Genomic DNA, 23,341 nt, shown 5'->3' with positions numbered 1-23,341 from the left:
AGACCAGTAGAAAGTTAAAATAAGGCAAGTAATATATCAGATAGATTACTGTAATTAACTTAAAAACTGAATACCCACCAAAGACAGCTGGAGTGTCAGATCATCAACCCCAGACCTCTCTGAAAGACATTTTACTATGATTTCTGTGGATAAAGGAAAATTTGCTTTGGTAGTTTTCTCTTTGCTTATCTACAAAGACACTATTTTTAAACTTTCCCTACAACCTTGATCCAGCGCTCTATCCCCTGTTGTTTTGCCACCTACTGTCTACACAGGAGAGCTTCCAAGGGCAGGAAATAACTCTTGGGTTTGATTTCTTTTTCTCCTCCTGTGATGTTTACCTATGATTTAGAGAGGAACTAGGCTAGCAGATTTGGTGGTGTAAGCTCTTAAAGTTGTAAGTTACTTGATCACACTTGCTTTTTCCTCAGGCTTGCTTAGAAAAGTTTTATTGATCATCATCTTTTCTTCTGCCCAATAATGTTGCAGTCCTTAGAGAACCAGTTACCAACTGCAGTAAACATATGTATGTGGCTTGACTTCATGGCATTATGCGTGAAGACAGGAGGTGAAAATAGGTCTTTATATGGTAGTCCACAGAGGAAAAATTAAATCTTGTTTAAAAAAACATGTCTCATAGGCCATGAAAACTCATTGGTACAGTTCAATTTCTTTGTCAAAATACTGATCTTAAAGTGTAAAATGGAAACATTTTCTATGTAATAGCTCAAATGTAGGGATTGGGGTTTGAGAGAATAGGGTCTCAAGACAGTTTTTCAGCGGGCAGTGAAAGCATGTCATTGCATCACATTCATCACCATCAGCAATGCTTCTAAATCATTTGCATGATATGAAATAACCAAAAATGGTAGTTCTCTGGGAGGCGAATTCTTGTTCTGATTTATCAGTATCCAGCTGGGTGGGCATATGCAAGTTACTTCATTATCTTTCACTGCAACTTAGAATCGTGTTTATAAAATGAGAGAATTGAACCAGATGATTTCAAATGACCTTTTCAGCGTGAAAATGTGATGATCCCATGACTTGAAATAACTCCAAGCTTCACATACATATTGCTTACTTTGTGGGAACTTCTGTTGGAGACCTCAGGAAACATGGGACTTCAACATAGACCAAGGTTTGCTCTGGAGGCATAGTTTCAATGGGTGAAGTGGGGGACAAGAGCTTTTGCTGGGAAACAGTAGGAGATATGGTGAGTGGATAAGTTAATGTCAGATGGTCGAGAGCTTTGAGTATATATATATATATTTTTTTTTCTGCAAGCCATGGGGGACCCATGCAAGCTTTAAGATATGTATTTCATGACGCAGGCATGAGCCTAGGGATGGTGTGGGTGGGGAGGAGTAAAATCTGAGCAGAGGCCTGGAGGTTCCTGCAATAGTCTGGGTACGAAGTGATAAACATTTGGGCTAAGAGGCGACAGGTATTCTGCAGATTCAAGAGAGATTTTATTGGAAGAGTAACTAGGATTCTATAATAATTAGGCCATAATTAGAGAAAGACACTTGGGACTTAGGACTCATAAGAATAAAGGGAGAAATGTGTGTGGAAGAGGAATATTTCCTTCTTGAAACTAGAAACACTGAATGTGTCATCTGGAAAGTCCGAAGCAAATTGGAGGGGATAAGCATTGTGCTATTTATTTGGCTCCATAAGCGTTTTTGATGGGAGTTTGTAAACATGAACTTCAAAGAGTGAAATATATTTGATGGTAAAAAACTCAGGCCTGTCAGTGTCTTTTCTGCTCACTGGCTTTGGTAAAATAGCGCTGTTACTGAGAAGGTAATCTCACTGGTTCTTCTATTCTGGATGCCTGATTGGTTTTCAGTTGAAAATTAAGAACTTGATGCAAATTAGATGTCAGAAAAAGTAATAACTTTTAAAGATGTTCTCAAATCATATGCTACAGTAACAATGATAATTTTGGGCAAATGGTAAGGTACTTATTACACATTGAACTAAGCTTAATTTTTTAAAAACAGAAATTACTATTATGAATTAGTTTCCCATTTAAAATTCTGGGCATTCTACCACGATAATTAGTATGGATTTATAATACATTAATGATCCCCTGCTTAAAATCAGGGTGTATTTTAAGCCAAATGTTATTATTAGTGTATTACTTACGTGTACTCTTGTGCACTGACATTCGTGACTAGTTACGTCTGAAATATGCTTAAATAGAGCCAAGGGCTACATTCCTCTACTCAAAATCTATATCATGAAAATGACTTTTAGTATGTTGAAAGCAGAATTGCCTGAATACTCTTTTATTAGGTTAGATAACCATAGATTATGACTGAAAAATGATCGATAGTCATTAAGTTACTTGATGATTTGGTAAATCCCTGGTCAAATAACAGTGGCCTTTTTATTGTATGTATTTAATTTTTTGCAAGCGTGTGTTATTTATTGCTCTTTCATGTATTTTAAAATAAGCAGTGTTATCTTTCTGATACTTCTGGAATACGTTTTCAAAATGGTAGAGACGCTAATTTGGGAGAAGTGTTTTGAAGGGGTGTTTTAAACTATATTGTTACGTATCCGGAAACTCCTGAGCTTTGCTGTTGATTGAAGTTAAATTTTGAGCGAAGGAGCCAGGGTACCGGGCTCCATTTGACCTTGATTCCTAGCGACAGAACGTAGACCTCTTATCAGATCACATATGAATGATTTACCTTGAGCCACAAGTTAGACATTATAAACTTCTTCAGTGATTATATATATCCCTAAAGAAAGGGGTATTTCTGTGCTGGAAACTTCTACAAGTCCAATCTCCTTTCTCCTTCATATGATGTCCATCCATCCAGACCTAATAGATCTGGAATCCGAGCTGAAACTGATTAATTATTTCAATAATAATGATATTTAGTTAAACAGTGTATAAACTTCTGGAATTGTTTCTCATGAAAACATTTTAGTTTTGAAAAGAGAGTGATATTATAATATCACTTATCTGATATATATGATAGAAATTAGCATTCAGTTTTCTTTTTATGTTCTATAGCTTGTTAAAAGAAATAATTATACATATTTGAATTGTGTGCTATATAAATGCCCTGATTTTTAAGGCTACCTTTTATTTTAATTTTGTTTTTTCCCATAAATGTAACATATATTTAGATTAAGTTTTACATATACTGTTTTGGTTTTTGAAATTCACATAATAGAGGCAGTAGATTTTTCTTCTTCTGAGCTGTTTAAAACTGATTTGAAGAGGGTCCTCAATTTGTATTAAACGTGATGCAAGAAAATGCAACATAAATGAACATTTTCTGACATCAAAATTCAGGTGTTCATTTGTCATGTTCTTGGACTTAACCAAAGCAATACATCTCCTTTGAAATTTTAAGAAACACATAAACCACTTCTAAGTCCATGCATGAAACATATTGTCTTCAGATCTCTGAAAGGAAGGGTGGAAGCCAGTATCTCTCTAGGCCACTATCAGCAGAGGCTTACTTTGCACTTTGTGTCTCAAAAGCACAAACAATAATTTTTTCAACTATGTTGGTGATCAGCTCAGTATACCTTTAAGTAGGAACTCATCTGAAGCCGATCGTCTCTGTCTTTAGGTGTCTCAAATTAAAGATGCTTTATTTGCATGACTTCAGTTTTCATTCTGACCTCTGATAAGATGTGATTTTTCATGAGCAAATCATGTCCTAGTTTTACACTTGGTGGTACCTTAGTAATTTTTTGAGGCCCATCTCAAATGTCATTTCTCCCCTAAAACCATCATTCACTCAAATACTATGATTCTTCAACATCCTTCTGCTAATCTGGGCAGCTGGGTAAATTAAATGCCTTTGATGAAATAGTTAACTCTAGAAAAGAGGAATGACTTGTTGAAGAATGATTTCCATTTTGAACATACATTATTTGTTTAAGCTTCGTCCACATCAACAAGTGAAGATGTTTAATAAGTAGTTAAATATATTTGGGTGTGTTGTCAGTACACAGATGACATTTGAAGCTATGGATTTGAAAAAGGCCTTCTAGCCCATATAGTGAGATAGTAGGACACCAAGGAAGGACCCGTAGGCTATACTACATTTAAAGTGTTGTTGGAGATAATAAAAGGCCAAATTGAAATATTTGTACTAATAAAAATAAGATAAAAATCTGATTATACTGATAGTATATGCTCCTTTTAGAAAATATGAAAAGTACAGAAAAGCATAAAGAATAAAATTAAAATCACCAATAGCTTCGTGAACTAGAGATGATCACCATTAATTTTATTTGCTTTGATTTTTAAAATTTTACTTGAAAAAGAAACTTGTAATTACAGCAACTATAGTTTTCTAACCTTTTTCTTTTTCCTTAAATGATAAAGTCTAAAAATTATTGAAAAACATTATTTCTAGTGGCTGTGTCTTCCTTTTGGAATCAGGACTTTTTGCTGATGTTTCTTGCTCATTTCTTTTTTCTTATTAATTTAAAGTGATAAAAACTTTTTGTAAGGAATAGATAATCTCTATCAAAATATTGTGAGGCCTTAATTTTGTAACACTGCTTAGAATGTTTGTCAGGATTTATTTCTCTGTATTTAACTGATTTCGTGCTCCCTACTAGTCCTTGATAACTTGATTTCTTCATTCTTCTTTTGCTATCTTGCTTCATTTTCTATTATAATGGCATAGATCATCAATATCTGGACGAGTCAGATGTTAAGTTAACAAATTAATAAAGAGATATCAGGTTGCCAAGGACATTGTGAGGAAAACAAGACAACCGATGTGATAAGGAATCTGGGAAATTCCCTTAGGTTGTTGGTCCAGCAGGCCAAGCTGCAACCTGGGGTCCGAATATCAAATGAGTCTGGCCTCAGGAATCTCTGTACCTCCTATAGAGAGAACGGGGGTGCATGTGCTCCCAGGGGAAGCAGCTAGGAGTGAGGCAGGAACCTAGGAACCTAGGGGCCAGACACTGAGCCCCATAAGCAGGCCCACCCCCTCCAGCTGTGGGACCCAGGCAGGAGGGAAAATGGAGACCCATATGCCATAGGTCTAAAGAGCTAACCTTATAGATCAGAATCACTGGACTGCGTTGATTGGACTGGACTACATTCTCTCTCTTCTGCCTTGACAAATATGCCTTCACAAAGGCAAGATTTTAAAATACCCATCAAACGATAAGATTTGTATGACTAAATGTTAGCAAATGATTCAAGATGACTGATTTTCTTTATTACTGCTTATTTTTTGATGTTCTGTAAATGGGTCAGTGATCGTGTATGCATAAGGTAAGAAAAACACTCATAATTTGTAGAAACAATTATATCATTGCTCCTTAGATTTTATTTTTCTTGCTTTCATTTTAGCAAAATCACTAATTAAACTTAAATAAATAACAGTCCATAACATATTTTATTGGCTGCAATGATCTAAAGGATTAAAAAATAAAATGTAACTGTGTTCGAAGTGTACAAAATTTAAATGCGTCACCAAAAATGCCAGTCAAGGCAAATCAGAAAAGTTGAAAAATGTTTAAATATATTTTCAAAAATCGTTGTTTTTCTAAAATATTCAAAAAAAAATTAAAAACATAAAAAAATAAGATATTCAAAATTATGTATTATACTAAAAGGGAAATACTAATTATAAAACATGTATGTCAAAATTATTTATTTTAAAAATTTAATTATATTTTATATAAATATAAAATTATGTTCATTTTAGTTTTTATATGTCTATATTATATTTTATAAATGTCATTCATTGCTGGTATTCAGTGCTGAATACTTGTGAGGGTAGAGTTAGGATCACGCTTCATGCATTTTATATCTAGACCAACTTATATTTCAATTTAAGACAAAAATGAACGTTTTAATATTACAGGATGTTTCTTGACTGCCATGCACCACTGTTGAATACAATGTGATAAATTGTGAGTACCTTTGGAACCACAAATAAGAACATGAAGAAAAGTAAGAAAATGGACACTTAGCATTTTGGGGAAATAATATTTTATTACATAGGTGTCTACCACATCCGTATTGTCTCAGAGGAAGGATTTGACGGGATAATTACTATACCTAATTATATCTAAAGCACTCAGATCCTCCCTGGCTCCCAAAGAAATGTCAATTTTTGATGCTGGTGACACAACCTATGGACCTTTTTATCACTTGGACAAAAAGTAGCCTTTGTTTTGAGAACAAAGGTCAACAGACGTTGAGAAGTGTTTCTTTGGGCCTGAGTGTGGGTGGTCACAAGAGTAGATGCTCAGGGTTACAGGCTGTGTGAGGGGCTGGCAAATTTTTCTGTAAAGTGCCAAATATTTTTGGCTTTCCGAGCCATACAATTTGTAACAGGTAGTCAGCAAGAGGAGCTTTAGGCAACTGGTAAATGAATGGACGTGGCTGTGTTCCAATAAAGCTTTATTGACAAAGTCAGGCAGGCTGGATCTGGCCATTGAACTGTGGTCTGCTGCCCACCCCCTGCCCCCCACGAAGTGCCATCACTGAACTCCAGATCCAAGTGACAGAGGCACCCGTGTGTTCATTAATAAATGAATCATGGGTGTGTTTTTGATCTGCTGAATGGTGGGGCCCAAGGCAGAGGCCCACTTCCTAGTTCTAAGGGAAGCTCTTGAGTAGGACAGGGTAAGGAGTTTAGACTTTATTCTCGGTGGAATAAAGAGGAAATTGCACATGTTCCACGGGAATACGTTATAATCTTAGTTATGTTTCAAAAAGATCCCCTTAACTGCTGTTTGGAGAATGAATGAAGTACTGTGAAAACACAGAAAGAAAAAAGAGATTAGTCCTTCCTGGGGAAATCAATAAATGCTTTACAGAGCAGATGACATTTGATCTGGGTCGCAAAGGGTATCTTGGATTTTGCCAGACATTGAGGCAGGGAGAGGCAAGTCAGGCAGAGGGAAAAACGTGTGCGAAAGCAGAGACTCAAAAAGGACTCAGCATATATTGGAGATGATGCAAAAAATCCAAGCGATTAGAAAAACACATGTGTGAGACAGGAGATAGGCTGAAAAACTAGGTTGGATCCTTGTGTGCTGCAAATGGGGCATTGAACTATGAGAAACAAATGTGGAACTGGCCAAGTCTTAAGTGGGTAAGGTCAGATTTTATTTTTAGGTAGAAAATTGGGACTGTAGTGTGGATATTGGACTGGAGTAGAGGGAAACTGTCACCTGCTTGTGCAGTAATCCAAGTAGAAGGTGAAGAGAACCAAAAATGAAGGCTGGACCGTGGGGACAGACAGGGAAGCTAGTTTCAGAAGATACTTTGGAAGTAACACTGATGGGATTTGGTGATTGGTTTTATGGTGGGGATAAGTTGAAAGGAGGGATGACTCTGATAATGACCTAGGGAATGTAGAAGGAGGGACCTTGATAACTTGTGGTGAGAGGAGGAGTGGAAAAGGAGGGAAGAAACAGAGTAACACAGAAGTTGAACCGGGTTGGGACATTCAGGTGCAGAGTCTAGCAGGATGCTGAAGGTGAGGGATGTAGAAGTATTTGGGAATCAGTAGAGAGCAGGAGATTAATGAAACGGACACTTTCTAATCCTGAAAGTAATTCTGCAGGTCAGTATGCTTTGTCCATTATTTTACAGGGGAGATGGCCAAGCAGAGGTGTATGAACCTCTCCCTCACATTACAAAATGGCTTGTGTTTAGTTACATATAAATGTATAGTCTCTAATTGATGTCCATTATAAAAGGGGTGCTAAATCAAAACTACAATGAGATATCATCTCACACCAGTCAGAACGGCCATCATCAAAAAAATCTAGAAACAATAAATGCTGGAGAGGGTGTGGAGAAAAGGGAACACTCTTGCACTGCTGGTGGGAATGTAAATTGGTTCAGCCACTATGGAGAACAGTATGGAGGTTCCTTAAAAAACTACAAATAGAACTACCATATGACCCAGCAATCCCACTACTGGGCATATACCCTGACAAAACCATAATTCAAAAAGAGTCATGTACCAAAATGTTCATTGCAGCTCTATTTACAATAGCCCGGAGATGGAAACAACCTAAGTGCCCATCATCGGATGAATGGATAAAGAAGATGTGGCACATATATACAATGGAATATTACTCAGCCATAAAAAGAAACGAAATTGAGCTATTTGTAATGAGGTGGATAGACCTAGAGTCTGTCATACAGGGTGAAGTAAGTCAGAAAGAGAAAGACAAATATCGTATGCTAACACATATATATGGAATTTAAGGGAAAAAAATGTCATGAAGAACCTAGGGGTAAGACAGGAATAAAGACGCAGACCTACTGGAGAACGGACTTGAGGATATGGGGAGGGGGAAGGGTGAGCTGTGACAGGGCGAGAGACAGTCATGGACATATACACACTAACAAACGTAGTAAGGTAGATAGCTAGTGGGAAGCAGCCGCATGGCACAGGGATATTGGCTCGGTGCTTTGTGACAGCCTGGAGGGGTGGGATAGGGAGGGTGGGAGGGAAGGAGACGCAAGAGGGAAGAGATATGGGAACATATGTATAACTGATTCACTTTGTTATAAAGCAGAAACTAACACACCATTGTAAAGCAATTATACCCCAATAAAGATGTTAAAAAAATAATAATAAATAAAAGGGGTGCTAAAACACCAGGAAAGAAAATCTCTAAATACACTAATATTTTAATTTATTTTTGTAAGGAAATTATCAGTATGGTATCTCCTACCAGAAAAGTATGGTCAAAAGTTTCAGCCTTTTAATATCATGGTTAACTTCTATTTCTCAAAATGTAATCTTACTCCTTAAGCTTCATTTTAAAAAAAGAACTCAGTAGTGTCTTGCATAAGTGACAACAGATTGGTTTTTCCTTCTTTACATTTAGTCTATTCTGTCTTGCCTTGTTCCTAAGGATGGTGTGAAAACCATGAGGAAATGTCCATAACTGTGGAGACATACATATCAGCCATTAGATAAATGTTGCCCACATGCCTGCTGTCTAAAGGAATTTGAGCACTGACAGCTTCATTCATTCACATAAAACTTGTTGAGTGAGTTCTATCTGCCACTACTGTGTTAAGTGTTGAGCCTCTATTCTCATGCAACTGGCAATCTAGTAAAAACAAAGGAGATGACATATAAAGAAAGTAGAACCGAAATTCTATTTACTTTTGTATGTAATGATATAATCACTGAATAAAGTCATGGTAGGGGAGAATCTGTAAAGTGGCATAAGTAAGATCAGGATTCCCAAGTATAATTTTTTTTTTATTTTAACATCTTTATTGGAGTATAATTGCTTTACAATGGTATGTTAGTTTCAGCTTCACAACAAAATGAATCAGTTATATATATACATATGTTCCCGTATCTCTTCCCGCTTGCGGCTCCCTCCCTCCCACCCTCCCTATCCCACCCCTCCAGGCGGTCACAAAGCACTGAGCTGATCTCCCTGTGCTATGCGGCGGCTTCCCACTAGCTATCTACCTTACGTTTGGTACTATATATATGTCCATGCCTCTCTCTCGCTTTGTCACAGTCTACCCTTCCCCCTCCCCATAGCCTCAAGTCCATTCTGTAGTAAGTCTGTGTCTTTATTCCTGTTTCACCCCTAGGTTCTTCATGACATTTTTTTCCCTTAAATTCCATATATATGTGTTAGCATACGGTATTTGTCTCTCTCTTTCTGACTTACTTCACTCTGTATGACAGACTCTAGGTCTATCCACCTCATTACAAATAGCTCAATTTCGTTTCTTTTTATGGCTGAGTAATATTCCATTGTATATATGTGCCACATCTTCTTTATCCATTCATCCGATGATGGGCACTCAGGTTGTTTCCATCTACGGGCTATTGTAAATAGAGCTGCAATGAACATTTTGGTACATGACTCTTTTTGAATTATGGTTTTGTCAGGGTATATGCCCAGTAGTGGGATTGCTGGGTCATATGGTAGTTCTATTTGTAGTTCTTTAAGGAACCTCCATACTGTTCTCCACAGTGGCTTTATCAATTTACATTCCCACCAACAGTGTAAGAGGGTTCCCTTTTCTCCACACCCTCTCCAGCATTTATTGTTTCTAGATTTTTTGATGATGGCCATTTTGACTGGTGTGAGATGATATCTCATTGTAGTTTTGATTTGCATTTCTCTAATGATTAGTGATGTTGAGCATTCTTTCATGTGTTTGTTGGCAGTCTGTATATCTTCTTTGGAGAAATGTCTATTTAGGTCTTCTGCCCATTTTTGGATTGGGTTGCTTGTTTTTTTGTTATTAAGCTGCATGAGCTGCTTATAAATTTTGGAGATGAATTTTTTTCAGTTGCTTCATTTGCAAATATTTTTGTCAGTTGCTTCATTTGCAAATATTTTCTCCCATTCTGAGGGTTGTCTTTTGGTCTTGTTTATGGTTTCCTTTGCTGTGCAAAAGCTTTTAAGTTTCATTAGGTCCCATTTGTTTATTTTTGTTTTTATTTCCATTTCTCTAGGAGGTGGGTCAAAAAGGACCTTGCTGTGATTTATGTCATAGAGTGTCCTGCCTATGTTTTCCTCTAAGAGTTTGATAGTTTCTGGCCTTACATTTAGGTCTTTAATCCACCTTGAGCTTATCTTTGTGCATGGTGTTAGGGAGTGATCCAATCTCATACTTTTACATGTAGCTGTCCAGTTTTCCCAGCACCACTTATTGAAGAGGCTGTCCTTTCTCCACTGTACATTCCTGCCTCCTTTATCAAAGATAAGGTGACCATATGTGCGTGGGTTTATCTCTGGGCTTTCTATCCTGTTCCATTGATCTATATTTCTGTTTTTGTGCCACTACCATACTGTTTAGATTACTGTAGCTTTGTAGTATAGTCTGAAATCAGGAAGCCTGATTCCTCCAGCTCCGTTTTTCATTCTCAAGATTGCTTTGGCTCTTTGGGGTCTTTTGTGTTTCCATACAAATTGTGAAATTTTTTGTTCTAGTTCTGTGAAAAATGCCAGTGGTAGTTTGATAGGGATTGCATTGAATCTGTAGATTGCTTTGGGTAGTAGAGTCATTTTCACAATGTTGATTCTTCCAGTCCAAGAACATGGTATATCTCTCTATCTATTTGTATCATCTTTAATTTCTTTCATCAGTGTCTTATAGTTTTCTGCATACAGGTCTTTTGTCTCCTTAGGTAGGTTTATTCCTAGATATTTTATTCTTTTTGTTGCAATGGTAAATGGGAGTGTTTTCTTGATTTCACTTTCAGATTTTTCATCCTTAGTGTATAGGAATGCCAGAGATTTGTGTGCATGCGTTTTGTATCCTGCTACTTTACCAAATTCATTGATTAGCTCTAGTAGTTTTCTGGTAGCATCTTTAGGATTCTCTATGTATAGTATCATGTCATCTGCAAATACTGACAGCTTTACTTCTTTTCCAATTTGGATTCCTTTTCTTTTCTTTTCTTCTCTGATTGCTGTGGCTAAAACTTCCAAAACTATGTTGAATAAGAGTGGTGAGAGTGGGCAACCTTGTCTTGTTCCTGATCTTAGTGGAAATGCTTTCAGTTTTTCACCATTGAGGACGATGTTGGCTGTGGGTTTGTCATATATGGCCTTTATTACGTTGAGGAAAGTTCCCTCTATGCCTACTTTCTGCAGGGTTTTTATCATAAATGGGTGTTGAATTTTGTCAAAAGCTTTCTCTGCATCTATTGAGATGATCATATGGTTTTTCTCCTTCAATTTGTTAATATGGTGTATCACGTTGATTGATTTGCGTATATTGAAGAATCCTTGCATTCCTGGAATAAACCCCACTTGATCATGGTGTATGATCCGCTTAATGTGCTGTTGGATTCTGTTTGCTAGTATTTTGTTGAGGATTTTTGCATCTATGTTCATCAGTGATATTGGCCTGTAGTTTTCTTTCTTTGTGACATCCTTGTCTGGTTTTGGTATCAGGGTGATGGTGGCCTCGTAGAATGAGTTTGGGAGTGTTCCTCCCTCTGCTATATTTTGGAAGAGTTTGAGAAGGATAGGTGTTAGCTCTTCTGTAAATGTTTGATAGAATTCGTCTGTGAAGCCATCTGGTCCTGGGCTTTTGTTTGTTGGAAGATTTTTAATCACAGTTTCAATTTCAGTGCTTGTGATTGGTCTGTTCATATTTTCTATTTCTTCCTGATTCAGTCTTGGCAGGTTGTGCCTTTCTAAGAATTTGTCCATTTCTTCCAGGTTGTCTATTTTATTGGCATAGAGTTGCTTGTAGTAATCTCTCATGATCTTTTGTATTTCTGCAGTGTCAGTTGTTACTTCTCCTTTTTCATTTCTAATTCTATTGATTTCAGTCTTCTCCCTTTTTTTCTTGATGAGTCTGGCTAATGGTTTATCAATTTTGTTTATCCTTTCAAAGAACCAGCTTTTAGTTTTATTGATCTTTGCTATCGTTTCTTTCATTTCTTTTTCATTTATTTCTGATCTGATTTTTATGATTTCTTTCCTTCTGCTAACTTTGGGTTTTTTTTGTTCTTCTTTCTGTAATTGCTTTAGGTGTAAGGTTAGGTTGTTTATTCAAGATGTTTCCTGTTTCTTAAGGTAGTATTGTATTGCTATAAACTTCCCTCTTAGAACTGCTTTTGCTGCATCCCATAGATTTTGAGTCGTTGTGTCTCCATTGTCATTTGTTTCTAGGTATTTTTTGATTTCCTCTTTGATTTCTTCAGGGATCACTTTGTTATTAAGTAGTGTATTTTTTAGCCTCCATGTGTTTGTATTTTTTACAGATCTTTTCCTGTAATTGATATCTAGTCTCATAGCCTTGTGGTTGGAAAAGATACTTGATACAATTTCAATTTTCTTAAATTTACCAAGGCTTGATTTGTGACCCAAGATATGATCTATCCTGGAGAATGTTCCATGAGCACTTGAGAAAAATGTGTATTCTGTTGTTTTTGGATGGACTGTCCTATAAATATCAATTAAGTCCATCTTGTTTAATGTATCATTTAAAGCTTGTGTTTCCTTATTTATTTTCATTTTGGATGATCTGTCCATTGGTGAAAGTGGGGTGTTAAAGTCCCATACTATGAATATGTTACTGTCGATTTCCCATTTTATGGCTGTTAGTATTTGCCTTATGTATTGAGATGCTCCTATGTTGGGTGCATAAATATTTACAATTGTTATATCTTCTTCTTGGCTTGATCCCTTGATCATTATGTAGTGTCCTTCTTTGTCTCTTCTAATAGTCTTTATTTTAAAGTCTATTTTGTCTGATACGAGAATTGCTACTCCAGCTTTCTTTTGGTTTCCATTTGCATGAAATACCTTTTTCCACCCCCTTACTTTCAGTCTGTATGTGTCTCTAGGTCTGAAGTGGGTCTCTTGTAGACAGCAAATATATGCGTCTTGTTTTTGTATCCATTCAGCCAATCTGTGTCTTTTGGTGGGAGCATTTAGTCCATTTACATTTAAGGTAATTATCGATATGTATGTTCCCATTCCCATTTTCTTAATTGTTTTGGGTTCGTTATTGTAGGTCTTTTCCTTCTCTTGTGTTTCTTGCCTAGAGAAATTCCTTTAGCAGTTGTTGTAGAGCTGGTTTGGTGGTGCTGAACTCTCTCAGCTTTTGCTTGTGTGTAAAGGTTTTAATTTCTCCATCGAATCTGAATGAGACCCTTGCTGGGTAGAGTAATCTTGGTTGCAGATTTTTCTCCTTCATCACTTTAAATATGTCCTGCCAGTCCCTTCTGGCTTGCAGAGTTTCTGCTGAAAGATCAGCTGTTAACCTTATGGGGATTCCCTTGTGTGTTATTTGTTGCTTTTCCCTTGCTGCTTTTAATATGTTTTCTTTGTATTTAATTTTTGACAGTTTGATTAATATGTGTCTTGGAGTATTTCTCCTTGGATTTATCCTGTATGGGACTCTCTGTGCTTCCTGGACTTGATTAACTATTTCCTTTCCCATATTAGGGAAGTTTTCAACTATAATCTCTTCAAATATTTTCTCAGTCCCTTTCTTTTTCTCTTCTTCTTCTGGAACCCCTGTAATTCGAATGTTGGTGCGTTTAATGTTGTCCCAGAGGTCTCTGAGACTGTCCTCCGTTGTTTTCATTCTTTTTTCTTTATTCTGCTCTGCAGTAGTTATTTCCACTATTTTATCTTCCAGGTCACTTATCTGTTCTTCTGCCTCAGTTATTCTGCTATTGATCCCATCTAGAGTATTTTTCATTTCATTTATTGTGTTGTTCATCATTGTTTGTTTCATCTTTAGTTCTTCTAGGTCCTTGTTAAATGTTTCTTGCATTTTGTCTATTCTGTTTCGAAGATTTTGGATCATCTTTACTCTCATTATTCTGAATTCTTTTTCATGTAGACTGCCTATTTCCTCTTCATTTGTTAGGTCAGGTGGGTTTTTATCTTGGTCCTTCATCTGCTGTGTGTTTTTCTGTCTTCTCATTTTGCTTATCTTACTGTGTTTGGGGTCTCCTTTTTGCAGGCTGAAGGTTCGTAGTTCCTGTTGTTTTTGGTGTCTGTCCCCAGTGGCTAAGGTTCGTTCAGTGGGTTGTGTAGGCTTCCTGGTGGAGGGGACTAGTGCCTGTGTTCTGGTGGATGAGGCTGGATCTTGTCTTTCTGGTGGGCAGGTCCACGTCTGGTGGTGTGTTTTGGGGTGTCTGTAGACTTATTATGATTTTGGGCAGCCTCTCTGCTAATGGGTGGGGTTGTGTTCCTGTCTTGCTAGTTGTTTGGCATAGGATGTCCAGCACTGTAGCTTGATGGTCGTTGAGTGAAGCTGGGTGCTGGCGTTGAGATGGAGATCTCTGGGAGATTTTCGCCATTTGATATTATGTTTAGCTGGGAGGCCTCTTGTGGACCAGTGTCCTGAAGTTGGTTCTCCCACCTCAGAGGCACAGCACTAACTCCTGGCTGCAGCACCAAGAGCCTTTCATCCACAGGGCTCCTTAATTTGGGATGATTCGTTGTGTATTCATGTATTCCACAGATGCAGGGTACATCAAGTTGATTGTGGAGCTTTAATCCGCTGCTTCTGTGGCTGCTGGGAGAGAGTTCCCTTTCTCTTCTTTGTTCTCACAACTCCCAGGGGCTCAGCTTTGGATTCGGACCCGCCTCTGCGAGTAGGTCGCCGGAGGGCGTCTGTTCTTTGCTCAGATAGGACGGGGTTTAAGTAGCCGCTGATTCAGGAGCTCTGGCTCACTTAGGCCAGTGGAGGGAGGGGCACGGAGTGCGGGGCGGGCCTGCGGCGGCAGAGGCCGGCGTGACGTTGCGCCGGCGTGACGTTGCGCCAGCCTGAGGCGCGCCATGCGTTCCCGGAAGGGGGTGTGGATAGTGACCTGTCTTCGCACACAGGCGTCTTGGTGGCGGTAGCAGCGGCCTTAGCGTCTCATGCCCGTCTCTGGGGCCCGCACTTTTAGCCGCGGCTCGCGCCCGTCTCTGGAGCTCCTTCAAACAGCGTTCTTAATCCCCTCTCCTCGCGCACCAGGAAATAAAGAGGGAAGAAAAAGTCTCTTGCCTCTTCGGCAGGTCCAGAGTTTTCCCGGGACTCCTTCCCGGCTAGCCGCGGCGCACTAACGCCCTGCAGGCTGTGTTCATGCCGCTAATCCCAGTCCTCTCCCGGCGCTCCGACTGAAGCCCGAGCCTCAGCTCCCAGCCCCGCCCGCCCCGGAGGGTGAGCAGACAAGCCTCTCGGTTGGTGAGTGCCGGTCGGCCCTGATCCTCTGTGCTGGAATCTCTCCGCCTTCGCCGCCGCACCCCTGTTGCTGTGCTCTCCTCCGCGGCGCCGAAGCTCCCCAGCTCCGCCACCCGCAGTCTCCGCCCGCGAAGGGGCTTCCTAGTGTGTGGACACTTTTCTTCCTTCACAGCTCCCTCCCGCTGGTGCAGGTACCGTTCCTATTCTTTTGTGTCTGTTTATTCTGTTCTCTGTTGCCCTACCCAGTTACGTGGGGGGTTTCTTGCGTTTTGGGAGGTCTGAGGTCTTCTGCCAGCGTTCAGTAGGTGTTCTGTAGGAGTTGTTCCACGTGTAGATGTATTTCTGGTGTATATGTGGGGAGGAAGGTGATCTCCGCGTCTTACTCTTCCGCCGTCTTCCCGGAAGTCCCAAGTATAATTTTTTAAAGTGGATCCTTTCAGTCTCTTTCCCTGTGATATACTCTGACTGTCGCCTATAAGGAAAACTGGTAGAAAGAGTTGGTAGAAAACTGGTAGAAAACATTTGAGTCAGATATCTGAATCCGCTTCCAAAACCCAACTCTGCAAATTAGGAGTTCTAGGCCATTTGTATGTGTCGCTTAACTTCTCTGAAGTTTTTTCTCTGAGAGATGTATATCTGCCCCTGGGGTTGTATGAGGATTAAATGATGTAACACTTATAAAGCACTGATCAAGTATCTGACACTTAGAAGTGCTAGAATAAGTATTGGTTCAAGGTGGGGAAAGTTCACTAAGCACTGCAGTGTCTTTATCGGTCTCCGTTAAGCTTAGTTCAACCTAATACATTTATTGTGTTTTGAATTGATGACCTTATTTTCTGCACTTATTTGCCTGGTGTGGCAGGCAGTTTCTTCTTATGTGCCAAGTGAGATTGCCTGGTTTAGGAGTGTTTTCAGGCAATCTCTTTCTCAGAGGGAAAGAATGATGCCTGCTTGGGCAAGGAATAGAAAAATGGAGGATTTTATATCTCTGATTTGGCAGTTAATCTTGGACAATCTGTGACATTTGTTATAGAATAATTTTTCTTTTAGTGGATGTATGTTTTTATTACCTCAGTTAAGTTATAAACTGTTAAGGAATGAAGACTGTCCTATTTGCATAATCTAGTACACAATCGGTATCTAACAAGAATTTGTTGATTAATTTCTTTTATTGGTGTGAGGTAGAATGTGTTAAAACAACATAAAATTCATAATCCCTTACCTCAAATCCTTGGGGAAGGAAGATATATTTCAAAATTAAGATTTAAAAAAATTTTAGATGTCCATCGTATTGTATCTATATAATATCGTGTACTATTGTATATATAGCGTGTCATGTACTGTCTATAACTACTGGGATCTGGGCAGCACCTCAGCACTTTAATATATCTGCAGAAGACTATGACTGTTTATACCAAGTGGGATAAATAAGAGCTGCAAAGACCAACATATCTGTTCAGGTCAGGTTTTGCCACCAAATGTGTTCAAATAAACTTTTGGTTTTCAAATATTTTAGGGTTTTGATGGTAGATATGGGATTATGAAACTTCTGGAAAGATATAGGATGATCCTGACAAGTATTATTCTGGTGTTTACATGTGTATATACCACATCAACTTTCTGAAAATAAACGTCTTGAAAGCTATTTTTTGTTTGCTTTTTGTTGTATAAAATCAAGCAGAGGTTAAGATTTCTAATATGAGACTGGAGTTTTTCCATCCAAATAGTTTAACAGAAAGTAAAAAAGGAAGCATCAAAATGCTAGACTTTCTTGAAAGTATTGTCAATCAGAATAAGAGTTACTTGAAAATACTTAATTTCACAGGTTGTTGGATGAAACTGTCATCATCTAAAATATCGCTGTGGAGACAATATGTGTGTTTATTTGCTGCTAACTAAATTTGGTTTTAAATAATCATCCACTTTTAAGAGGACCAGGTATCTATTGATAAAAGATTTGAACCAGGTTTTGATTTGAAAATTTTCAAATTACTCTGAAATGAATCTTTAAGAGAAGCATTTAGTGTAATATATTTGGGAAAAGATATCATAATGATATGTTGGTTACAAATTAATTCATTTTCATTTAATTTCCCAATCAGTGTATAATGCTTTAACTCTTAAAATGAAGAATAGATACAGATGCATTTATCAACTAATTTAATTTCCCAATCCCCATGATCAGTCAGAACATAAGTTTATTTCTAAGATGGGTATATTGATGGCTTTCAGTTACTGGATGTCTATACTGAGCTAGGTGTAGCTACAATTTCTGCAAGTTCTACAGTGATCTGTAAAAGTCAGTGGTTATGGTGATGGAGGGTGTAAGGACCATGACGTGTGGTTCCCAGACTACATGGTTTTGTTGCTTTGCTTATGAGAATTTCCCTCAACTCCCAAGGTAGTTTGATGTATAAGATCTAGAAAGCCTTTAATTTTATGAGTTTATTAATCTATTGACTAATACTGGCTCCTGAAGCAGAAGGAAGTATAGGTATTTGACAGGCATTTCTTGTTGATTTTCCTCTTAAAACGTTTGAATCATCCACACTTGGTCTTGAAAGGAAATAAACTCCCTTAGACTTTGCCTTTGTATTTCCTTTTTTTTTTTTAATGGACTGTGGATTTTTTTTTTAACATCTTTATTGGAGTATAATTGCTTTACAATGGTATGTTAGTTTCAGCTTCACAACAAAATGAATCAGTTATATATATACATATATTCCCATTTGTTTTTAAAGCTTTTAAAAGTGGAAAACAGAACACCAAGTTCCAGGAGCATGTTGCTGAGACAACCTCGACGTATTAGCTTGCTAGGAGAGCTGATGTAACAAAGTACCGCAAACTGGGGGCCTTCAACAACAGAAATCTATTGTCTCCCAGTTCCGGAGGCTGGAAGTTCAAGATCAGTGTGTCAGCTAGGCTGATTACTTCTGAGTCCGCAAGGGAGAATCTGTCCAATGCCCCTCCCCCAGCTTCTGGTGGTTTGTGTCAATCTTCAGTTTTCCTTGACTTATAGATGCCTCTCCCCATCTCTCCCTTCATGTTCACAAGGTGTTCTTCCTACATGTGTATCTGTATTCAAATTTCTACTTTCTGTAAGGACATTGGTGTCTGATGTCTGAGGAGGGGCCCACTCTCCTCCAATATGACTTCATCTTAAGTAATTACATCTACAACAACCCAATTTCCAGTTAAGGTCACGTTCTGAATATTGTGGCTTAGGACCACAACATATGAATCTTGGGGGGGACACAATTCAAACCATAACACTCAGGCAGGCAAACAATGGATATTTATGATGATTTGGAATTTTAAAAAATTATTCGCATCTTCTGTTTGGAACCTAGCAAATTATTAGAAGGCTCAAAATTATTAAACCCATCCAAAAGAGAAAGAAAGGTTCACGGTGACAGTGAAGTTTTGTGAAAATCTGTTCCATCTGGTTGCTCTGTCCTGGAATAATGATTTTAGAGTCAATAAGAAATTGGATTCTCTGATTCATTTAGATGGAGAAAGAGCACATTTATTGATTCATGCCGCTCAAATATGTGGAGGTAAAGTAAGGGCATCAGATTGTGCAGGCCAAAGTCTGTGCCTTTATTATGAATTATGTATGGCCTGGGAGGATTTTCTGGCATGTTCGAGATTAATATCATCTCAAATTTGTATGGATTGCATTTTTCTTCTACAATTTTCCTTTCATGTAGTTGACTGGCGTTCCTTTGACTACTGATACGTTGTTTTCTCAGCAGACACAGGTTTTAGTTTTTTATTTTGTATCATAATTTTTTTTTTTTTTAATTTTTGCCTTTTCTTTGAATCCGACATCTTTCTCCTCCATTATTAGCTAAAAGACAGCAAATGTCAAAGACTGCTGTTTCAGGGCAGTGAGTTATTCAGATTTAAATAATTAACGTGATGGTATCTGAGGAATTCGACTTGGAATCCAGAGCAATGAATAAGAAAAACCTGCTTTTCCCCCAGAGCCGGTAAAGCAAAGGCCAATTCGTATTACAAATGTGCCTTAGCGTAGACAACCTCAGTTCTGCAGTTGGGCTTGAGCTCTGGCTACCACGGGTTCCCAGGGCCAAGGCCACTCATATCCCTGGCAGCCTCTTCTTATTGGATTAGTTGCCAAATAACATGGGCAGCAGCCCTTTCTCACCCAGATGCTCACCACACAGTGTTCCCTGGCTGCCCCCTACCTGCTTTAAGGTACGGTCCAGGCAGGACAAGTCGGGGAAAGCATGTTCTGGATTTGGAATCAGAAGACTTGCAGAGGAGTTCAGTGTGACAATAGGAAAGTCACCGAACCTCTAAGCTTTAAATGATTCAACTCTAACACGGAGATTATAATCTTATCTCAGAGTGGTGGTGTGAGCGTAAAACCTGGGAAACCACATGGAAGATACAACAAAACAATGGTAGTTACCACACACTTATCTACAGAGTACCCAGTACTCTGCTAATTGTTTTGCACACGTCCATCATCCCATTAGCATTTCACAGCAGCTACGCAGTGTACGTATTTATTATTACCTTCTTTTGTCAGAAGAGAAAAATAAGATGGAATATTTTTCCTAAGAAAATAACAGCTTGTAAGTGGCAGAGCCAGAGTGTGACATAAGAGCTTCACTTTTTCCCACTCTTCTGCACCATTAAACAGCTTGTGCTGGACCATTCTGCAGAAAAAAAGAAAAAAAATCTGATTATATCAGCCTAGAGTACATCATTTCATGGACTAGAAACTCTCTTAATCTCTTCTTTGTAAACTTTGGTTAAAAGGAAAAACTTCTTTATCAGTTGCTGCTTCTTTTAATAGCCAAGATGATAAACCAGGCTTAAAAAAGTCTCATTACAAAGGAATGTGCACCGGACCAACCAAAGAGATCCATTCTCTTTTTTTAATAAAAATATGTTTTTGCTGACAAATATACACGTAAAGATGCAGATGTTTAAAATATTTCAACTCTTAGCCTATGCTTAATAAGCTAATGATTTTTTAAGAAATAAGTATCTCTAAATATCTCTCAAGAGATGAAATGATTACCATAAAAATCTTTCAAGCTTGCATTATTATCTGAAGTATTCCTAAAGCAAACCAAAAATGTGAAATGACAAGATACATGCCTCTGTGTGCGTGCATGTGTGTATGTGAAAGGGGGTTATGAACTGGTTAATTTTGTTTAGTAAAGCAAAAATAATCTTTGGATGATATTTCATGATAGTACATGTATTTTATTACTAAAATTTCTCACTTAAATGTCATTCTCATTTAGGCTACACACAAGAAGAATATATAATATTTACTTGCTTTGATATGTGGGTTTTGCATTCTAAATATAGCTCTTTAATTCATATCCAGAGTTGCATGTGTCTGGCTCTTTGAATGCTAAAAAGTAACACACTCTTAATAGTTTTATGCTAAAGTGTAACACTAACTGAACACCTCACGAAAAGCTACATCTGATGGTTTTGTGGCCCAATTAATACATTTTTTTCAAATTAAATATGACAGTGGTGGCCATGGAGAGACCTGAACTAGTGGGGTGGTAGCAACATTTATTCTGAACTAATTTATGGATGTGGAAATCATACTTTCAGTCTAGCAAATCCATGCACTTACATTTTGTTTTTTAATCCTCACCTTCTGATGGTAAAAAAGAAATTCAGGCTTTCTGTCTATTGACACAGTGTTGTGCTTTTCAAGGATTATCTGACGATGAGATAAAATAATTTTAATAAACCTTTTCAAGATATTCCACCTTCTATTGGATATCAAAAAAGCACTTGTAATTTGTTAATTGCGCCATTTGAGGGAGGGCTAAGGAAAGCAATATGGTAGTTTAACACAACAGTGAGCTGAACTGTCTGATAAAACTTGGTGACTAAGACTCCAAATGTAAGTAAACCTGAGCATCTGTGCTCACTTGTCATCTTTGCTGCATTATCACACTCCTGCTGTCTGTGCTTCTTCATATTTAATTCATGTTGCTGTAAAATAATAATAACTTGTAAGAGCTGTTATACTAGTGTTCTTTATATTAATAAAACTCAAAATATTTCCTGGAAATATGCATTGATATTTCCCAGCCATCATGGATGGGCAAATTTATTTGTTTGCGGGTACATCTAAACATCATCCATTTGTGTCTATAATTCTTTTTCATCAAAGTATCTTTTTGCACATTAATAATCTTATTCTGAATATCTTTCTGGAAATCCGCTAGAGACTAGAAAGAAGCTTTGGAAGGAGTTAGGAGTTGGGTAACTGGACAGCCAGGGTGTCTTGATTGGGGCAAGGATAAAAGGCACCTCTTTGCTTCTTGTGAGTCGAGTGGGGGTTAGAGAGGTGACATCAACAGAGACCCTTGATGGGAAGGGGTGACTTGGTGATGACTTGGTGATGACTCTCGTGAGGACACATTGGAGAGGAACCTGGGTGTTCATCATCTTGCCCTTCTGGCCCTCAATATGATTTTCAGACTCCGGACACTGCTGCACAAGTGACCCTCTTCATGCAGTTGTTCCTTTCAGGAGGTCCCTACGAACAGGACAGCGTGTTCTACATCCCATCACCCTGCCCCTGCATGCTCCTTTCCATTCTTTTCTAGATTGTTAAGAAATTTTCATGGTAGACATCACAGCTCTGCATAGAAATCCACATCAGAAAACTGAGTTGTGATGATGGCTTCTGTATATCTCAACCAAGTCCTCCTATCTCAGCCTTTTGTGCCCTTCTGCATATCTTCATCACCCTTTATGGAATTCTAAAAACTTAATGTTTATGGAAGAGATCGAGCATCCCTGTTTCCGGCATCCTGTGAGAACTGAGACGTCTGTGTGACAGGCTCTCTTTCATCTGTACAGCAGTTTTCCCTTAATCATTCCTAAAGATGTCTATTTAGCTGTTGTTGTGACATCCTCAGTCTATCTGTGTGCTCACTCAGGGTCTTGATTGGAAGCATCTGAGATGCTCCTTGGAACTTCATCTTCCAGCGTCCATTGTAACTGCTTGAACTGAGCGTCAAAATTATCAGATGAGCAAAAGCCAACAGATGACCTCAGACTCTGAGGTCAACTTAACTGACACGGATGTAGAAGGTTTACAGTGAGGTTACAGCCACGTAGTTTTGGCACTGTTGCTGTTCTCTTCTTGTGCAAGCGTGATGATAAGAAGACATCCCTGTTTGGAGGCCCTGGTGCGGAGTCAGAGCACATCAATGACATTTCTCCAGTAGATGTGGACTACTTTTTTTTTTTTTTTTTTGTGGTACGCGGGCCTCTCACTGTTGTGGCCTCTCCCGTTGCGGAGCACAGGCTCCGGACGCGCAGGCTCAGCGGCCATGGCTCACGGGCCCAGCCGCTCCGCGGCATGTGGGATCTTCCCAGACCGGGGCACGAACCCATGTCCCCTGCATCGGCAGGCGGACTTTCAACCACTGCGCCACCAGGGAAGCCAGGACTACTTTGCTTGACATATTTCATCAATATTTTCATTAAACCTTAAGTGGTCTGCATTTTTCTGGTCAGATAATGTGTTTGGGATTTAGTATGGGCTTTGAGAGAGGTGTAGGGTCTAACAGTGTATTTCTTCCCTCTTCTTGGATGCTGGCGAGTCATCTGAGCTTCCAGTCTCCGCCTGAGAGTGCCTGTGCAGCCATGACGTAGCCTTGAGGGATC

The 23,341-nt window shown here is 38.6% G+C and overlaps 1 protein-coding gene across 1 annotated transcript in view; it reads left to right on the top strand.

The window, feature by feature from the left end:
- The first annotated feature begins 1,110 nt into the window (after window positions 1–1,110).
- Window positions 1,111–23,341, top strand: part of FGF14 (fibroblast growth factor 14) — a 322,262-nt gene continuing 300,031 nt past the window's right edge. The window contains exon 1 of the mRNA XM_073795397.1: window positions 1,111–1,213. The gene's annotated coding sequence lies outside the window, so the exon portion shown is untranslated. The remainder of the gene's footprint in view (window positions 1,214–23,341) is intronic.

The sequence above is a fragment of the Tursiops truncatus genome, chromosome 18, assembly GCF_011762595.2.
Source record: "Tursiops truncatus isolate mTurTru1 chromosome 18, mTurTru1.mat.Y, whole genome shotgun sequence".
In the NCBI taxonomy this organism is placed as follows: Eukaryota; Metazoa; Chordata; class Mammalia; order Artiodactyla; family Delphinidae; genus Tursiops; species Tursiops truncatus.
The sequence above is the reverse complement of the archived record's forward strand: the minus strand, read 5'-3'. Positions and strand labels throughout refer to the sequence as shown.